This window comes from Microtus oregoni, unplaced genomic scaffold, assembly GCF_018167655.1.
Source record: "Microtus oregoni isolate MIOR12 unplaced genomic scaffold, Mior012 000057F_ref0000458, whole genome shotgun sequence".
In the NCBI taxonomy this organism is placed as follows: Eukaryota; Metazoa; Chordata; class Mammalia; order Rodentia; family Cricetidae; genus Microtus; species Microtus oregoni.
This window is the reverse complement of record NW_024543833.1, coordinates 2,507,160-2,524,850: the sequence shown is the minus strand read 5'-3', so window position 1 is coordinate 2,524,850 and position 17,691 is coordinate 2,507,160.

Sequence of the window (17,691 nt, the reverse complement as noted above, 5' to 3'; positions counted from 1 at the left end):
ATGTTTGTCTTTGTTTAGAGTGTTGCTTACAAGTTGTTATGGATAATGGTCAGGAAAAAGAAAGCTAAACAAAGATTAGATTCACTGTTCTTGTTTTAAAAAAGCGCTGTGCTGTGGGACATGGTCTTGTACTCTGTAAAGATTTGTCACCTTAACTGGTTTAATAAAATGCTGATTGGCCAGTAGCCAGGTAGGAAGTATAGGTGAGGTTACCAGAACAGGAGGATTCTGGGAAGAGGAAAGGCTAAGTCTGCAGACATCATCCAGACACAGAGGAAGGAAGATGAGAATGCCTCACTGATAAAAGGTACCAAGCCACATGGCTAACACAGACAAGAATTACGGGTTAATGTAAGATGCAAGAGTTAATTAATAAGAAAGCCAACTGGGCCAACCAGTTTATAATCAATGTAGACTTCTGTGTGTTTATTTGGGACTGAATGGCTGCAGGACCAGGCGGGACAGAGACGTCTATCAACAGAAGTCCATACCTTGGGGTAAGTTCATTGATGATATTCTTGATGCCATCTCTTTTTTAGTGGAGAAGGCTTCTACCCAACCTGAAAAAGTATCTACAAAGACTAGAAGATATTTATATCAATATTTGCCAGATCTTACCTCAGTTAAGTCCACGTCCCAGTAGAATCTAGGGGAGATTCTCTTTACCTCTTGTTTTGAGAGAGTTCTTTCCTTTGTGAGCTAGTATCCTGGCAAGGGAAGCATTGAACCACACAGTCCTCCACCAGTTGATTTATATTGAAAATTTTGAATTTTGAGTGTCCTAGGAGTTTTTTTAATTTTCTTTGGCCTAAATGTGTTCCTCTGTGGGTTTGATAGACTTGGCCAGTTCAGTTGGAAGGATGAGTCATTCATTTGACATGACCCTCCATCCAGTTTTTACCTGGGTGTTTGATAAAGAGGCAAAATCTTAATCACATGGGGCAAAATAATCTAGTATTTCAGGCAACAAGAGTCTGGTATTGTTATCAGTAAATTGGTGGCAGCCAGGGAAGCCTCCTTGGTGGCATGACCTGCTTGCTCTTCTACTGTCCTAAGCTTCATAAGTTTCCTTTTTGATGTCCTGGGCAATGGATGATATCCAATCTTTTTGGGAGCCAGAGGGCAGACAATAAGTCTAGGATCTCTTGTTTATTTTTAGTAGTCTTTCCTTCATGAGTTAGTAAGCTTCTTTCTCTGTAGATGGCCCTGTGGTCATGTGCTGTGACAAAAAGTGTAGCCACTGTTTATATAAACATTGATAACTGATGGGGGACGCTCTGTTAACCAATCATCTTTAAGAAGTGGAACCTAGTTAAGGCATGGCTACCTGGAGCCCAGAAAGAAAACTACAATGGACCAGGTGTGCGTTCTCTCTGGGTGATTCCCTTCTTGTGGTGTGAGTTTCCCCTTATAACAATTAAAAATATAATTGTTTTATCTTTAAGCTGGCCTGGTTATTTCCCGGATCGAGCGAACAGTTACAGTTGGCACCCGGTTCGTGGGGCCGCTTGATTCTTTGGTGGATCCGGCCAGCTGCAGCATAGAATTCCCACACAGCGGCCCTGTTTAGCCATTACGGGCTGATTTCGGGGTCTACTTTTTCTGCGCTCGCGGAAGCTCAGGCAGTGCACGGACGTGGTTGGTCAAGGCGGAAAAGGCTGAGGAGCTCCCTGCCACTGCCGCCTGCCAAGGAGCCTGCACCCAGCCCAGCTCTGCCACCTCCACTGGGGCGGGAGGCGCCTGCCTCCCTCTGCCGACTGTCGCGTGTGGCTGTTGAACAGCCAAAGACCTTCACAGAGCACACAATCTGTGATTTATACTAAAAAAACAAACAAACAAACAACAACAACAACAACAAAAACCTTCTAGATTTAAGCACATTTTTTAGCATTTAACCTAAAATCAGATCTAAACCAAGTACATGGATTCAAGTGCACCGCGACACCTACTGGCAGGTAACAGTTATTGCACCTACTCCAGCTGATTAAACCACAGGTGAGATTTATTATTCTAAATATAATTCATAAGTTACTGATTTAAAAAAGCAATATGTCAGACAATCTAACCGTCCAAGGTTTCAATAGCCCTTTTACTTACACCATGTGTGAGGTCTTACAAGATGCATATGATGCCCCTTCTACATCACTATTGTTATTTCTAGGGCTTAGTTTTGTCCTCAATATTTTTTTCTTAAAAATATGGTTTGACAATAGGAAAATGATACAGTCTTTATAGACTGAATCCAGGCTTCTTAGGAAAGAAGTTGGAAATCTAAAAAAGGACATGACCACCTTAACTAACATTTTTTAGTCAGCTGAGGTACTTTTAAACATGGTACAGACTGGTATAAAACTTCTTGAAAAGGAGGTCATACAAACACTTTGAATAGCAAAACTCAGTCAAATAGGGTGTTTTTTAAAGTGGTACAGACTGGTAACAAACTTTTCAAAAAAGAGATTGCACACATGAAGGAGGATACTAGGACTTTCCTTAATACGACTCGGTCAACTGAGATATTTTTGGAAAAGATACAGACTGATAGTAATTTATTTAAAGAGAGATTCAGCACTCTGGAGAAGAAAACAGCTGATTTGGCACATAAAAGTAATTTATTTAAAAAGAGATTCAGCACTCTGGAGGAGGAAATAGCTGATTTGGCACATAAAAGTAATTCATTTAAAGAGAGATTCAGCACTCTGGAGAAGGACATATAAACCCAGTCCATGGAATTCTAGAAGACGATGTCCCCTTTCCCAGCAAAGTTTGTCCTCAGGGTTAGGGACATCATTTAGGAGTTGATTATAATTAGTATACAGTTGAGTTTTGGAGGGAAATTTTATAAACTCAGGGATTTTGTTTAAAAAAAAGGGAAAATTGGATGATGGGATAATAGATTGGTTTGTAAGTTATTATTTATAGACAATTACATTGGTATAAATTTTATATATTGATACAAAGTTAAATAATATTAAATATTGTATGCATGCATGCTTCTACCTCTGTTTAAAAATTTTTATATATTGATATATATATTTATAATATTGCAGTATACATTTCTACCTCTGATCAAGATACTTATACACTATTTACATTTGGAGGTCATTGTCCTCATTTATTGCACAGTTGTTTTTTGTCTTAGTCTTTAAGTTATATAGGTATTAAGAATTATAGATCAATAGTCATCTATGTCATACTTATAGTTAGACTAATCAGGTTCTTTAGATACTTAGAGATTATATTCTGCATAGATAGATAATCTTCAACCACTTCAAAGAACTGTAGAAAATGGCATTAAATAAATTAGAGTTCTGTTGAAGTGAGACATAATTGCTCCTGGCAGCACCAATCTTTTCCCAAGAGAATGTTGAGCACTGAAGACACTCCTCCTGGAGCTTGTTTTCTTCTTGGCAGAACTGGCCTTTGGACAAAGAAATGCCCATACCTCAACCACTGACAGATACATAGTATCTGTAAATGGATAAAACAGGACTGTCAAATCCTGCCAAGACAGGGTAAGATAGTTTTGAAAAGTTTCTTGCCTTTAAAAATGGTTTGTCAGTCATTTTTAGGCCTTAGCTAAAGTTGATTGCTTCAATGTTGCAAATGAGACTTTGGGTGATTGCCCAGGTAGCTAGTTGTCTCTGTCATTTGTTGCACATTTTGGAAGTTGCCTGATTGCACTTCCTGATTACTCAAGTAATATTGTTTCTCTTTTCAGATCTTAGATGGGGTTAAAGATTAGATAGTACTAGTTACCTTCCTTATGATTTAGCCAAGCTTAATTCTGATGCAAGATTTAGACTCCTTGAAATAAATTGTTTAGTAAAAATTTTGTTATGTGTTTTTTTGCTTAATATAGCTTATATTGTTTGTAATTTTATATTTGGTATCTGTTCCCATTGTATATAGTTGTATTGGGTTTGGATCGATCTCGTTTAGACAAAAGTGGGAGGAGAGGGGAAGCTCTGTTAACCAATCATCTATATTACTCTTATTGGTTAATCAAAAGCTTATAGGCTGATAGCTGAGCAGGAAAGTCAAACTGAAAATAATGGGAAGAAGGAGGGTAGAGTCAAGAGAAGTCAGCCAATGGCTGAGAAAACAGAATGTATAGAAAATTAGGTAACAATTTTGCCACATGGCAAAGCATAAATAGAAATAAGGGTTAATTTTAGTGTAAGAGTTACCTAGTAATAAACCTGAGCTATTGGCTGATTACTTATAAGTAATATTAAGCCTCTGAGTCAGCTATTTGGGAGCCAGTGGTCAGAACAGGAAATGTTGGCTGAAATTTCCACATAAAACCTGACAAAAGAGTCTAGACACACAGGAAATGGATTTAAGCACAGATTCTTGGTAGCTGCCTTTTCTCTAGTGGGTTCTGTTTGCTGGTGGTGATCAGAGGCATGGCTCCTTTAAGAGATTATTTTCTGCTTGGTGCTAGCAGAAAAAATGAGTGGCTCTTTTAAGAGGTCCTATTACCAAATACTTACTTGGTGTTTATGAGCAATTGGAGGCAGCATGGACCTAGAAACTTTCCAAAGTTGGGGTGGTAAACATGGTTCCCAGAGCTGGTGGGAAATATGTCTCTGCCATAGAATCTCAAGCAATTGAGTGGGAGGAGCCAGCACCAGCATGCCATGATCTAAGTTACATAGCAGATTTTTACTCATGTAGACAGAAAAGGTTACAGATACACAGTAAAGACAGATTCAGACAAAAAAAAAAGCCTCTAAATGGGTCATCATGTGTTTAAAAAATATGTGTAGGCTTGGGAGAAAGAAAAAAGAGTATAGACAGTCTTAGATTTAAAATATAGTTTTAAAATAAAGTTCTTAAAAAGTAATAGAGTAGTAAAAATACCATAAGCTACACATAGATAGAAAATATATAGTTTGGATACTTTATGTTATTGTGTTGTTTTTAAAGTTTTTGAGTACTAATGAACAAATGGCAACTGCTAAGAGACATTTGATTATGAAAGCTGCTGATTAAACCAACCTATATATTTTTAAATTATCTTGATTTAAAAAAGCTATGAAGTTTGGGAGAGGCCTTATGCTTTTTGTTTTTTATAGATGGAAGTTTCTGTTCTGCCCAGTCCTGCAGCCGCTCAGTCCCAAAGAAACACACAGATGTTTATATTAATTATAGGCTGTTTGGTCTATTAGCCCCAGATTATTATTAACTACCTCTTACAATTTAAGTAAACCCATAATTCTTGTCTATATTTATCCACATGGTTTGATACCTTTTCTCAGTGAGACATTCTCATTTTGCTCCCTCTATGTCTGGATAATTTCTGTGTCTCTGCCTTTCCTGCTCTTCCCAAAATTCTCCTTGTCTGGTTGCCCTGCCTGTACTTCCTGCCTGACTACTGGCCAATCAGTACTTTATTAAACCAATAGAAGTGACAAATCTCTATAGTGTATAAGAGCATTATCACACAGCATTTCCCCTTTTTATTTTTTCAAAAGAAGACCCTAAATCTAATCTTGTTTGTTTAGTTTTTTTTTTCTTGACCATTATCCATTATGACTTGTAATCAATACTCTAAACAAAGACAAATATAATCCACTTTTGGGAAATGTGGGCACAGTTTTTTTCTTTTAGGTTAGTTACTTCCTGTTGTTTGGGGACGCTGACAATCTTATGATCCAAAGAAAATTTAGTATTATGGTCAGTCCTGACTTGAGCATTTTGTGAAGCTTGATCATCTCAACCAGCAGATATATTCCAATTTTTATGTGTTTTTTCTTACTCTATTTCTTTTTTATGGACTTTCTCTAACCTTTTTCTTTTCTCTTCCAAGACCATGTATGTTTTTAAACACACTGTAAATCATTTAGAGTTTTTTCTCATCTGAATCTGTCTTTACTGTATATCTCTATCTTTTTTCTGACCACATAAATATTTAATCTGCTAAGTGGCATGGCTAGGATTAAAGCTGTAGTTTTGGTGGCTGACTCTGCCCATTCCATAGCTTTTTGAGAGTCTACCTAGCTTCATGGCAGAGGTACTGGTGGGAGCTACATTTATTGTATAACTCTGTGGCGTTTCTAAGTCCATATCGCCACAAGAAGCCCAATGCCAGCTGTTCCTGAACACCATTTAAGTATTTGGTGGCAGGGCCTCTTAAAAGAGCCTCCATGTGGTTTTTGCTGCTAATTCTGAGTCAGGGAGCCTCTCTTAAAGGAGCCATGCCTCTGCTTGCCTCTAGGAAGCAGGGGCTATTGGAGTAAAGACAGTTATCAAGAAGCTGTACTTGACTCTGTTCTTGTCTGTCTAGAATTCTTTAAAAAAAAAAAACATTCTCAGGTTTTATGTGGAAATTCTTGCCAAACATTTGGGAACCATTTGGCTAGAGTAGTCTGTTAATGAGAAGCTTGGATTCATTCTGGATTTTAAAATTTTAGGTTTAATTAAGGAAAACCCTATGAAAAATCTCTCATGGGAGCAGATGGCCCAGATAATCCAGTGTTTCAGAGCACCTCTGTTGCAGTTTCCTCTGAGTTCTATATACAAAAAAGCTTCAAGACTGCTGGCTGAGGTGATCCAGCCTCACAAAATACTCCAGTCAGGACTTGACCATAATCCTAAATTTTCTCAGGGTCCCCCAAAGTTACCCAAATTACCAGTGCCACCAATCAATGGGAAGTTCTCTAGAGAACTACGCCCACACTCCCATAAATAAATTATGAATGCTTGTCATCATTTAGGGGGATTAGTTACACATTGTTTTGGATATTGGTCAGGAATAAAGCTAGATAAAAGAGATTTAAATTTAGGTATCTTGTTCTGAAAAGAAAAAGTGGGAAATAAAGAAATGATAGGATAGAAGGGTAGATTATTGAATTTACTTTAACTTAAAAACAGTATTAATCTTACATCTTTTACATTGGTATGATGTTGATTTATTGATACAAATTTAAAGTTAATTTTGTTATACTGTATGTGTCTTTATACTTTTTTAGGGTGTTATGTTCATACAGCTCATTTAAAAATGTAATATATAATGAAGAAGTAAAGAATAATAGTCATCTATAATAGCCAACTTATAGTCATGTTAGGTATGTTTTCAAGGTTATAGAGATATATTTCAGATAGATAGGCAATATTCAAACATTTCAAAGGCCTACAGAATATGGCATTTGAAATGTTTTAAGAACTTAGACTTTCCTCAACAGTGGGATACATCTGCTCCTAGCAGTATCAATTACATCAAAGAAGATGATAGGCATTGAATAAACTCCATATGGAGTTTGTTTTCTTTATGGCAAAAGTTCTCTATATGGGCAAAGTAACTATCTTTATGTACTGTAAATATGAATTACTCTCATTGGTTAAAAAAGAGCTGTCTGGACAGGTAGAGGTTAGGCAGGACTTGCAGACAAAAAGAGAACACAAAAAAGGAAGTCTCAAAAAAAAAAAAAGGAAGTCTCAAGAGCTGTGAAGAAACTCGAAGAAAAGCAAGATGAACTTGCCGTGCTGAAAATAGTTGCTGCCACATGGCAGAGCATAGGCAAGAAATATAGGCTAATTTAAAATGTAAGCGCTAGTTAGTAACAAGCCTGGGCTATTAGCTGAACATTTTTAATTAATAGCAAGTCTCTGTGTGGTTATTTGGGAATTGGCTGGCAGGGCAAAAAAGTTCACCTACAGTTCTGTCCATTCAGATAACTAGTTTATGTGCCATTTGATATAAGACTGATCAGTACAGATTGTTTCCCTGGATATTATTGCCCAAACGGTATTCATTGTGCTTTTGAGGCTTCAATCCCTTTAACTTGATAAAACACTCCCTTTTGTTTCTGTTGCTCACAGCAGCTATTATGTTATTTTTTTGTATCTTCTTTACATTCTGGTGCTAAGCATCATCACAAACTTCCTCTGCATTAAGTGTGAAGATTCATTATGAACATCTGAAAAGACAAGAAAGGGGGAATATGTGGAGAGTGGCATCAGCTTGAACTGAGTGACACTACAGGGTTAGGGACAATGGCATAGCCACACGTCCAAATAGTCTTCATTATGAAGAAGAGGCATGGCCCTTCCCCCAAAGAGACAAACATGTTTATGAGAACATGACCTTCAGCTCAGAACAGTAGAAGGCAATAGGCTGCTCACAATTTTCCTGAACCTTCTCCCTCCCCTACCTCCAAGCTTATTGATTTCACTGTTGATACCCTCCTGCAGATAAACAGCCACACCCACGTCCCACTTTTAAGAGTATCTAACGAATGTGCTGAAGACCACGGGTATCGCCACCACGCCTCCAGCCCAGCCTGCTTCCCATCCGATCCCAGCTCTTCTATATGTGTGTCTGTTGCGTCTTTCCTCCCTGATTCCCCAGTCAGGAGACAGGGAAGTGCAAGTCCAAATCTGTGCAGGTCACAGCATGTTGGGGTTACCTTTGGAATGAAAGCAGGTCCCTTGTTAGAGTGTGGTGAAGGGGGTAGGCTGAAACAAGGAATGGTTGGAGATGAAAGGGACTGAGCTGTTCTTGGGCCTCAGACATATGGAAAGGCTTCTAAAAGGACCAGTGTCCACCATAGTAAGGATATGGAGTAGTCTCCCAGATAGACGATCAGAAAGGAAGAGTTCCTGAAAGAGAGAGAAGAAAATCTCAAAACTCACCCAAGGGCAATCTTATTTACAAGGACATAAAGCATGCTGTATGATTTGTTGAGTCAAGATTAGTATTGTCAAGTCACCTGACTGCAGTGCCACGGGTAGTAATTAACTCTTTGCACGGGTTCCTAACCTCAGTTTTATGGCTTTTATTCAGACACCTTGGGATACGATTTCCTGACTGGCCAGGGCTAGCTACAAAATATAAACTTACTTCATAGTCCCAAAGAGGAGTTACAAACTTCTTTATGGTCAAGGGTTACACGCAGGGCAGAAAAATATATCTTAAGGTTTAAAATGCTTTTAATGTCACTGTGCCTTGGAGAGTTCTGAGTTGGCTCCTCTGCTGTGCCCCTGTCCCTTGCCCCTGCAGCTCCTGCTGATCTCTAAGGATGCATAGCTCTTTGTAAACAAACAAGTCTCCAGTCAGAGAAAGTCCGGCCCTTACAACCACTAACCACAAAATGTTTTAAGATATTTTGTACATTCAAAAGTATAGGATATAACACACAATTTGTTATTTCTCTCAAGAGTTTAGTTTTCTAAGACTCCCTCTATAGATTAGGTAGCAGAAAGACTCCTCTTTTTGCAGCTACAGTTTTCAGCCCACTAATTAGGGAGTTAACTGAAAAAAAGTTCTCCTTTTTGCTATATGACAATTAATCTGGATTTATTACTTCGAACAGTCGAGAGGACTCTGTTTCTTATCATTTACTTAAGAAATGGCATATGACTTTCATATGTAATACCTGCAATTTTGTGGGTCTTGATAAGCTGTGTAGAAGAAAGAGAGCTGGAAATATGGCATCATAAAGAGGAGAAGAAGAAACTAGCAGGATGGCATTATGGGAGACCAGCAGAGAAATCGGCAGACTTCAATATGGCACAAGCTAGCAGAAACCAGCAGAATCCATCATGAGAAAACAAAGCATGCTACCATCAGCAACAGTGTATGCTTGACCTTCTCTCCTCCGAAATCCCTCAGATTAAAAGTCCTACATTTGCTAGGCTGTGAAGTTTTTTCTCTGAGCCTTGCTAGAAGCCCAGAAACTGTTCTCCTGGTGTGTGTGTGTGTGTGTGTGTGTGTGTGTGTGTGTGTGTGCGCGCGCGCGCTTGCATGCTAGAGCCAGAGGTTGGTGTCTTCCTCAATCACTCCCACCTTATGTCTCTCACTGAGCCTGGAGTTGATTGGGCTAATCAGCTAGCCCCACAGATTATATTGCTTCTGTCCCTTTAGCAACAGATTATAGGGAAGTACCACTTTGCCTTTTCATGGATGACAGAGATCAAAATCCGACCTTCATGTTGGCAAAGCTAGCATTTTACCAACTGAGCCCTCCCCTGAGCCCCAAGCCTATTCTTTTTTTAATTGATTTTATTGAGCTATACATTTTTTTCTGCTCCCCTCCCTCCCTTCCTCTCCCCTCCCCTTCAACCCTCTCCCATGGTCCCCATGCTCCTAATTTACTCAGAAGAGCTTGTCTTTTTCTACTTCCCATGTAGATTAGATCCATGTATGTCTCTCTTAGGGTTCTCATTGTTGTCTAAGTTCTCTGGGATTGTGAACTGTAGGCTGGGTTTCTTTGCTTTATGTTTAAAAACCACTTATGAGTGAGGACATGTGATAATTGTCTTTCTGGGTCTAGGTTACCTCACTCAATATGATGTTTTCTAGATCCATCCATTTGCCTGCAAATTTCAAGATATCCTATTCTTTTTAATGACCTTGTTTTCCCATCTTTGTACCTCAGAGACATCATCATGACTAACAGGCAAAGTCTTGAGTTGTATCATTAAGCTCAACAGATGTCTAGCCTCCCCAATCCTAAAACGAGAAAGATGGTAACATTACCTCTAACACCTGTCTACACCTCCCTGTTTCTCTATAGCCCCGATGTCTTCATCAATATGTTTGGTGCATATATTGTTTTATGTTTTTTTTGTTTGTTTTTTGACAAGGTCTTGTACACCTTACTGGCTGGGTACTGTCTATGTAACCTAGGTTGGTCTCATCACAGGGATTCCACTGTCTCTACTTCTTCAGTGCCTATGCACCAATATGGAATAAAAAAGCTTGCTCTTTAAGCCATCAGCACAACACTGTCCTCTTGCTATTTCTGTTGCTTTGGTCTCTTCTGAAGCCTTTGCATTTGTTAGTGGAGTATTTTGGTATAAATCCACCAGGGACACAAGTAAATTCATAGTCAATGAGTTAAATGTGAACATGAATATCTTTCTCCTAGAAGCTGGCCTTATGATCTTTTGGTTATTGTATATAAAAAGAGCAAATAGCTTCTCAGAATACAGAAGAGACTTCTGTCTAATAAAAGAACAGCTTCCTATAGTGAGAAGCCACTGAGATAACTGAAAAGGAGTCTGTCATCACGTTGACTCCAGGGAACAATAAGAATTGTTGGGGTTCCATGTATGTGGCTTGTAAGAGTCTAACTACCATCTAAATGTCAATGCTTTTCTGTAAAGCATTATTATTGGAGAGAGGTTTGGGGCTATTAGTTTTGAGCTTCCAAGCACCATAGTGGGAGACTTTTATTTGAAATGACTGTGGATAACAGCTCTGGGAAGGTGACATGGTGAGCCAGCTTTCAGCTGGTCTCTGGGTCTGTGTGCTATAATCACCTCTGTGTAACGTTGGGATGGAATCATTTCAAGAGTCTATTTATTTGTTTGTTTGTCTGTCTGTCTGTCTGTTGTGTGTGTGTGTGTCCATGTTTACTCATGTGAGCAGGCACCTATGGGGACCAGGAAAAGGTAGCTGGGAGCTGTATAACATGGGTGCGTGGAAATAAACTCAAGTCCCCTGTAATGGCAGCAAGCGCACCTAACCACTGAGTCATCTGAACAACCTCTAGATTAATCTTCTCGCCTAAAACCTGGGGTGAATCTGGAGCTGGAAGGCACCTGAGAGCATGTGCAGTCCAAACCCTTCCCTGTATAGAAGGGGAATCTTGGGTTTGCTTCTACCACAGCAGAGCCCAGGTGAAGATGTGGTATAGTCAGGATGTTTGATTAGTGATCCACAGAGCTCAGGACAGTGGTGGAGAGGGCGAGGGACCAGAACGAGGTTGTGCTCTAGAGCTGGACCTCTGTAGAAGGCTGGGTCTCATTTCCCTTGGGACCTCCTGATAGATTGTATGGAAAACACTTCAGAGGTTGGATATGTAGCTCACTAGCCCAGGGTCTGCCTGAAGACCTGAGCTCATGCCCATCACCACATAAAACTGGAAATGGTGGTTGTTGCATGGCTACAATCCCAGCACTTGTAGAGGAGGAGGTAGAAAGATGAGAAGTTCAAGGTCATTCTCAGTTTACAGAGCAAGCTTGAGTAGAGCCTGGACTATGTGAGGCCTTGTCCAAAACAAAAACAAAAATAAAAATAAACAAAAACAAAACAAAACAAGAGCGCAACAGCAAAAACTGTCAGTTTTGTATTATAAAATATAGTTGTTGGGGGCATTTATCTCTTCCCTGTCTCCTTTGGCTGGAGCTTGGCCTTAAGGTATTGTCTCCCTGCCTTCCAGGTTACAAGAAAAGAAGGTACAGGAAAGTATCAAGGGAGTAAGGCAGGGGATGAATGACATGTGCTTGACGTGGCCCCCAAAATCCTGTAAGTGGACTGTGGCAAATTAGCAGCTAATGGGGAGTGTGGATTCAAGGGCAAGATGGTTTTGTCATCTGTGTCCTTGGCCATCAAATCAAGGTTCCTTCTTGGCTACTAGGTTTCCTTCTGCCTCTCTGGGGCTGACACTTGGAGACAGGAGAGAGGATATGACCACGAGGTGGCGGTAACACACACACAGAGACTTCACTGGGATTTCTTTCTTTCTTTCTTTCTTTTTTTTTTCTTATAGCGTCTTCACTTTATTAAGTATTTCACAAGTTTTTCATTCAATACTGAGTTCCTCTAAATACATGTAAAACATGTCTTGCATTATAAAAACTGAGATTTCCAGAAATATTTTAAGAATGCACCTATGTTTTCAAAGGTGGATGACTTTCAGCTATTACTTTAGGGTTTAAGAATTTTGTACAGGAGCCGGGCGGTGGTGGCGCACGCCTTTAATCCCAGCACTCGGGAGGCAGAGGCAGGCGGATCTCTGTGAGTTCGAGACCAGCCTGGTCTACAAGAGCTAGTTCCAGGACAGGCTCCAAAACCACAGAGAAACCCTGTCTCGAAAAACCAAAAAAAAAAAAAAAAAAAAAAAAAAAAAAGAATTTTGTACAGGGCTTAAGAGAAGTCTCATTGCAGGAGCCAGTCCTCAGGCTTAGGGGGGTAAGTGACTGTTGACAAAGGAAGGAGGACAAGGCAGCTACGTCCAGAGGACAGGCAGAGAGGAGCCTTCAAGTTTAGGTGACATCAGTTAGTACACAGGAGTCTCTAGGAAGGGCCCTATCAGCCTCTGGCCTTGGTGCTGTAGGGCTCCAGCTTCTCAGGAGGCAGCAGCTGGTAGGTGAGGCTTCACCCAGCATGATTCTAATGGCTAAAAATTTGCTTATTTGGGTTATTTTTTAAATTGGATTTGTACATATATGATTCTACTACCAATATGCTTTGGTGCTTCTAGGTCTTAGCCTGCAATAAGGAAAGAACCTGGGGACCAATATACATAGGCCACCTTAAGTGTGTTAATATTATACTCCTGGGGGCATAGTAGCTAACAGAATTGGTAGTCACTGGGCCCCAAGACAGACTGAGCTGTTGTCCCTGGTTCTCACACTACTGTGTTTTCAGCACTGCTCGAGGCCACCGTGTCTGTCTGGAAAAGCCGAGTCTATGAGAACTGGCCACCATAGCAGCCTGTACTGGCTAGTTTTTAATGTCAACCTGATACAGGTTGCAGTCATCTGAGAAGAGGCAACCACAACGGAGAAACTGTCTCCATAAAACCGGTCTGTGGGTAAGCCCATTGGGCATTTTCTTGATTAATGATTGATGTGCAAGGACCCAGAGCATGGTGGGTATGATCACTACTGCACAGGTAGTGCTGGCATGCATAACAAAGCAGGCTGAACAAGCCATGGGGAGCAAGCCAGTAAGCAGCACCCCTCCGTGGCCTCTGCTCCACTTCCTGCCTCCAGTCTCCTCCCTGAGTTCTTGCTTTGACTTCCCTCCATGATTGAGCACTCCGCCTGGAAGTGGGAGGTGAAATAACCCCTTTCCTCCCCAGGTTGTTTATGGTGATGACGTTCTATCTCAGCTGTACAAACTAGCTGAGATATGGGAAATGCCAAAACTCTGAAGAAATAGGGGAGCAGCTCCAGGATACCAGGTCAGTGCGACTTCTCAGGAACTAGAGAGTGTGTCTGAGATGGCAGGAGAGGGGGGAATCTTTGTCCCCTGAACCAGGAAACGAAGGTTTACATGTTGAGTTAGACAAAGGTGGTCCTTAGGCACATGCCTGGTCTTTCTCAAAAGCGATTGATATGTCTAGTTTCTGTGTCCATCTGGGTGTCAAGGGCCAGCTCAAAACTCAGCTGTCTTACAAGTTGTCTGATGTGGCCTGGAATGTACACCGGGGTTACCTGGAGGGTAAACAGAGGTTTGCCGTGGTGTGAATGGGAAAATATCCCCCATAGGCTCATGTCTTTGAAAACTTAGAACCTCCCTGGACTGGGGAGCTTATGGAACCTTTAGAAGGTACAACCTTCTGGAGGAAGTACCTCACTTGGGGAAGGCTTTGAGGGTTTATAAACTTGCCTCACTTCCTGTTTGAGCTCTCTGCTTCCTACGTGCAGTTAAGACGTCATTGTCTCTCAACTTTCTTTTCCCACCACCAGCTGCCATGCCTCCCCCACCGTTATGAACGCTACCCCCCTGGAACAGTAAGCCAAAGTAACTCTCTAGTCTACAAATTGCCTCAAGTGCGGTGTTTTATCACAGCAACTGAGGATTTAGTCACTTCGCTCTGGATTCATACAGCACCTGGCACTTCTGCACTCCCCCGTGGGCTGCTAGGCTTTCCTTTAGAGTGAGCTGAACTCCATCTCCACAGAGCCCAGCCCCTTCCTCTCAGCCCATGCACTGCTCTTGCTCTCCTTTTTTTCTTTTCTGTCAGATTAGCTACCGTCCTCCGTGTCATCTACTCAGCTATAGGCAATTAGAGGCAAAGAGCCTGCTGAACCCTAAGTTGGAATCCTAATCACAGGTCCTAGGGAGTCTGTGGCCGGAGATGGTGTCGGAGACGTCACCGCAGTTTAAGAGACCAGAAGAAGAGAGGTCTGCAGAGATAACTTGCTTTGGAGATTTCAACAAAAGGGGGATGGGGATTGTGGAGAGATATGGAGACAGGGCAAGAAGGCTGGAGATCCATGAAAGGAACCAAACCTGCTGAAACTTGATCCCGGACTTCCAGAAAGAGGAGGAAATAAACATGATTTATGTCGCCTGGCTGTGGCATTTGCGATGACAGCCTAAGTTGGCTAACACAGAGCCTTCTCTGTTCTCCTTTATATCTCTCGTGGCACCCAGAATGGGGTTGGCATGCAGGACCCTGTCAACATGTGTGTGCTGGGTTGAGTTATAGTCCTCAATGAATAAAAGAAGAAAGACTGTGGTAGGCCCGGGGGCCAGGCCTCCTCCTACACAACCTGGAGGATAGTCACGGGCCCTCTGGGCCTCACCTCCAACTGCAAATCCCAAGCAGCTGTGAGATCAGGAAGCTCTGCATCAGTCCTCATCAACACAGCTTGGTGGTTGGCGTTCTTGGTGATGAGAACCTTTCCCAGCTGTGGCTTGGGATCTGCATTGTAAGAGCTAAGCCTCGGCATCACGCTACATGTCTAAGATCCAGAAATTCGAATTCGAACTGCATCTAGCCGGAAGGAATTTGGATAGAAAGTTGTGCACCTGTGCCCATTAGGATAATACCAGAGCTGCAACTGTCAACTCAAGGAAGACCATGGGAAGTGTCAATGATTTGATTTGCAAATAAACTCAGGTTGCTATTTGAGTGGATGGAAAGTAATTTAAGCTGAGGTGGTAACTGGAAATAAAGCTTGTCTATTGACATTGCATGCTACAGATGTCAGTGTTTTTCTTTGCTTTGTTTTAAGAAATTTATTTTATCAGCCACGCAAATGTGCTGAGTATGCTGTTTAAGATGTAGAGGAAAAAAAAATACAATATCACCTTGGGAAATAGCGGTAGTGAGGTTAAAAGCCCCAACTGGCATTTTATAAATTGTGTTTAATGGCTGTACAAGTGAATAATAAATGCAATAGTAAAAAGGAAACTAATATATTCATCATGGTTACCGGCATGGCTACCATAAATAATATAAATACAAATAAAAGACTGTTTATGAGGTGTGGAAATTTTTAATAGAAAATCCCTAAAGTTATAAGGAACTAGTGCTATCTCAGCACTGTGGAGTTCCCTGCTAGGCCCTAGAGGACATGTAGAATAGGAACAACATATGGAATATGGAGTAGGAATCTGCCCTTTAGGAAAGCAGTCTTATTAAAGATCGAGATCTTGGAACAAGACAGATATTGCTGAGATTGATACAAAGCAACATTTAATGAAGTGTTGTGTTGAATATATTCTATTGCATGGTCAGACAAATCACTGTGCTAAGAAGAGCCCATAATGTGTCTTTTCATCTGATGTGGCTCGGAAGAAGGAGAATAGACCATCCAACTGACCCTTTGGAACTATGCTGCTTCTGCTTGGGAGTTTTGGGAAAGAGGGAGGCTTATGATGGCTGGGGCCCTCAAAAAAGGTTCCAGAAAAGATGGCACTTGAGCTATACTCCTGGGTCTTGTAAATGGCCTAGAGAAAGAAGGGGACACTTTGAGTTGGGTCTCCTGCAGGAGGATCTTATGGAAAAGTGGACTCCACTCAATGTGACAATCCATCTTAGCCGTGGGAGGTCAGGGCTTTTAGCACCGATCAAACAGAGTCATTTGACAGACAAGCACAGGGTGATCTTCTAAGCACACTAGACACTGTCTTGCAGTTGTGGCCAAAATACCCGACAGAAACAACTACAGAGAGGAAAGGGTTATTTTGGGTTCATGGTTTCAGCAAAGTTCAGTCCATCACAGTAGGGGAAACATAGCACAGTTTATGGTAGTAGAAGGGACTGCTGGAGGCTCCTCCTGTTGGCCTGGACAGGAAGCAGAGAGTGGCTGGAAGCAGGAGCTGGACTTCAACCATCGAAGATCTGTCCTAGTGACCTACTTCTGACAACCAGGCCTTACCTGCCCTGCCAGTTCCACAGCCTCCTGATATAATGTCACCATCTGGGGAACAAGCATTTACAGTGTAAACCTATGGGGGCATATCATAGTCAAATCATAAGGGCCACAAGTCATGGTCAGACTAGCTACTGCATTGGGTTTTCCTGGGAAAATGTAAAAGAAAAGCTCGAGAGGGTACCAATGACAGACCAAAGTCACCTGCAGCTGGGAGAGGGGAAACTGGGAGTGAACGAATTGCTGGAAGCTAACTAAGATAAGGTGTTAATGACCTCACCTACTCCTAAGAGGGAATGCCAATGGACCTTATCTTGTGAGGGTCTTGTTCAGGAGTCCCAGTTGTCTGACAGGATGGCAACGGCATAGCATGTCCAGAGGACAGCACCTCACAGCCCTAGCTCACCTCCCTTCTCACTCAGGCCATAGTCTTTAATATTTTTATTTTAATTTGAGTGTAGGAGTATTTGCTTGTCTCCCTGTGGTTGCCTCTTTGAGGTGTGTGTGTGTGTGTGTGTGTGTGTGTGTGTGTGTATACCTGTGGACATGACCTGTGGGCATAGCAGCATACACTTCCCTGCAATGGAATTTGAAGCCCCTAGACTCTGCCTTTTATGGGAGAGGGGGTCTCAGGGAGCAAAAGCTACCACGAGGTCTCTTCTTACTGCAGCATCACTGCAAGGCCCTGATGCTGTCAGCAACGACTAGGCTCTAGCTCCTGAGGAGACTGGGAGGATGTGGGAAGCAGCTGAGTGATTTGAGAAGCCAAGAGGGAAAACAGGGCCAGCTAAAGATCGAGGGCAGTTTTATGAAACAGCAAATCATTTCATGGGAATGGCGCAAATC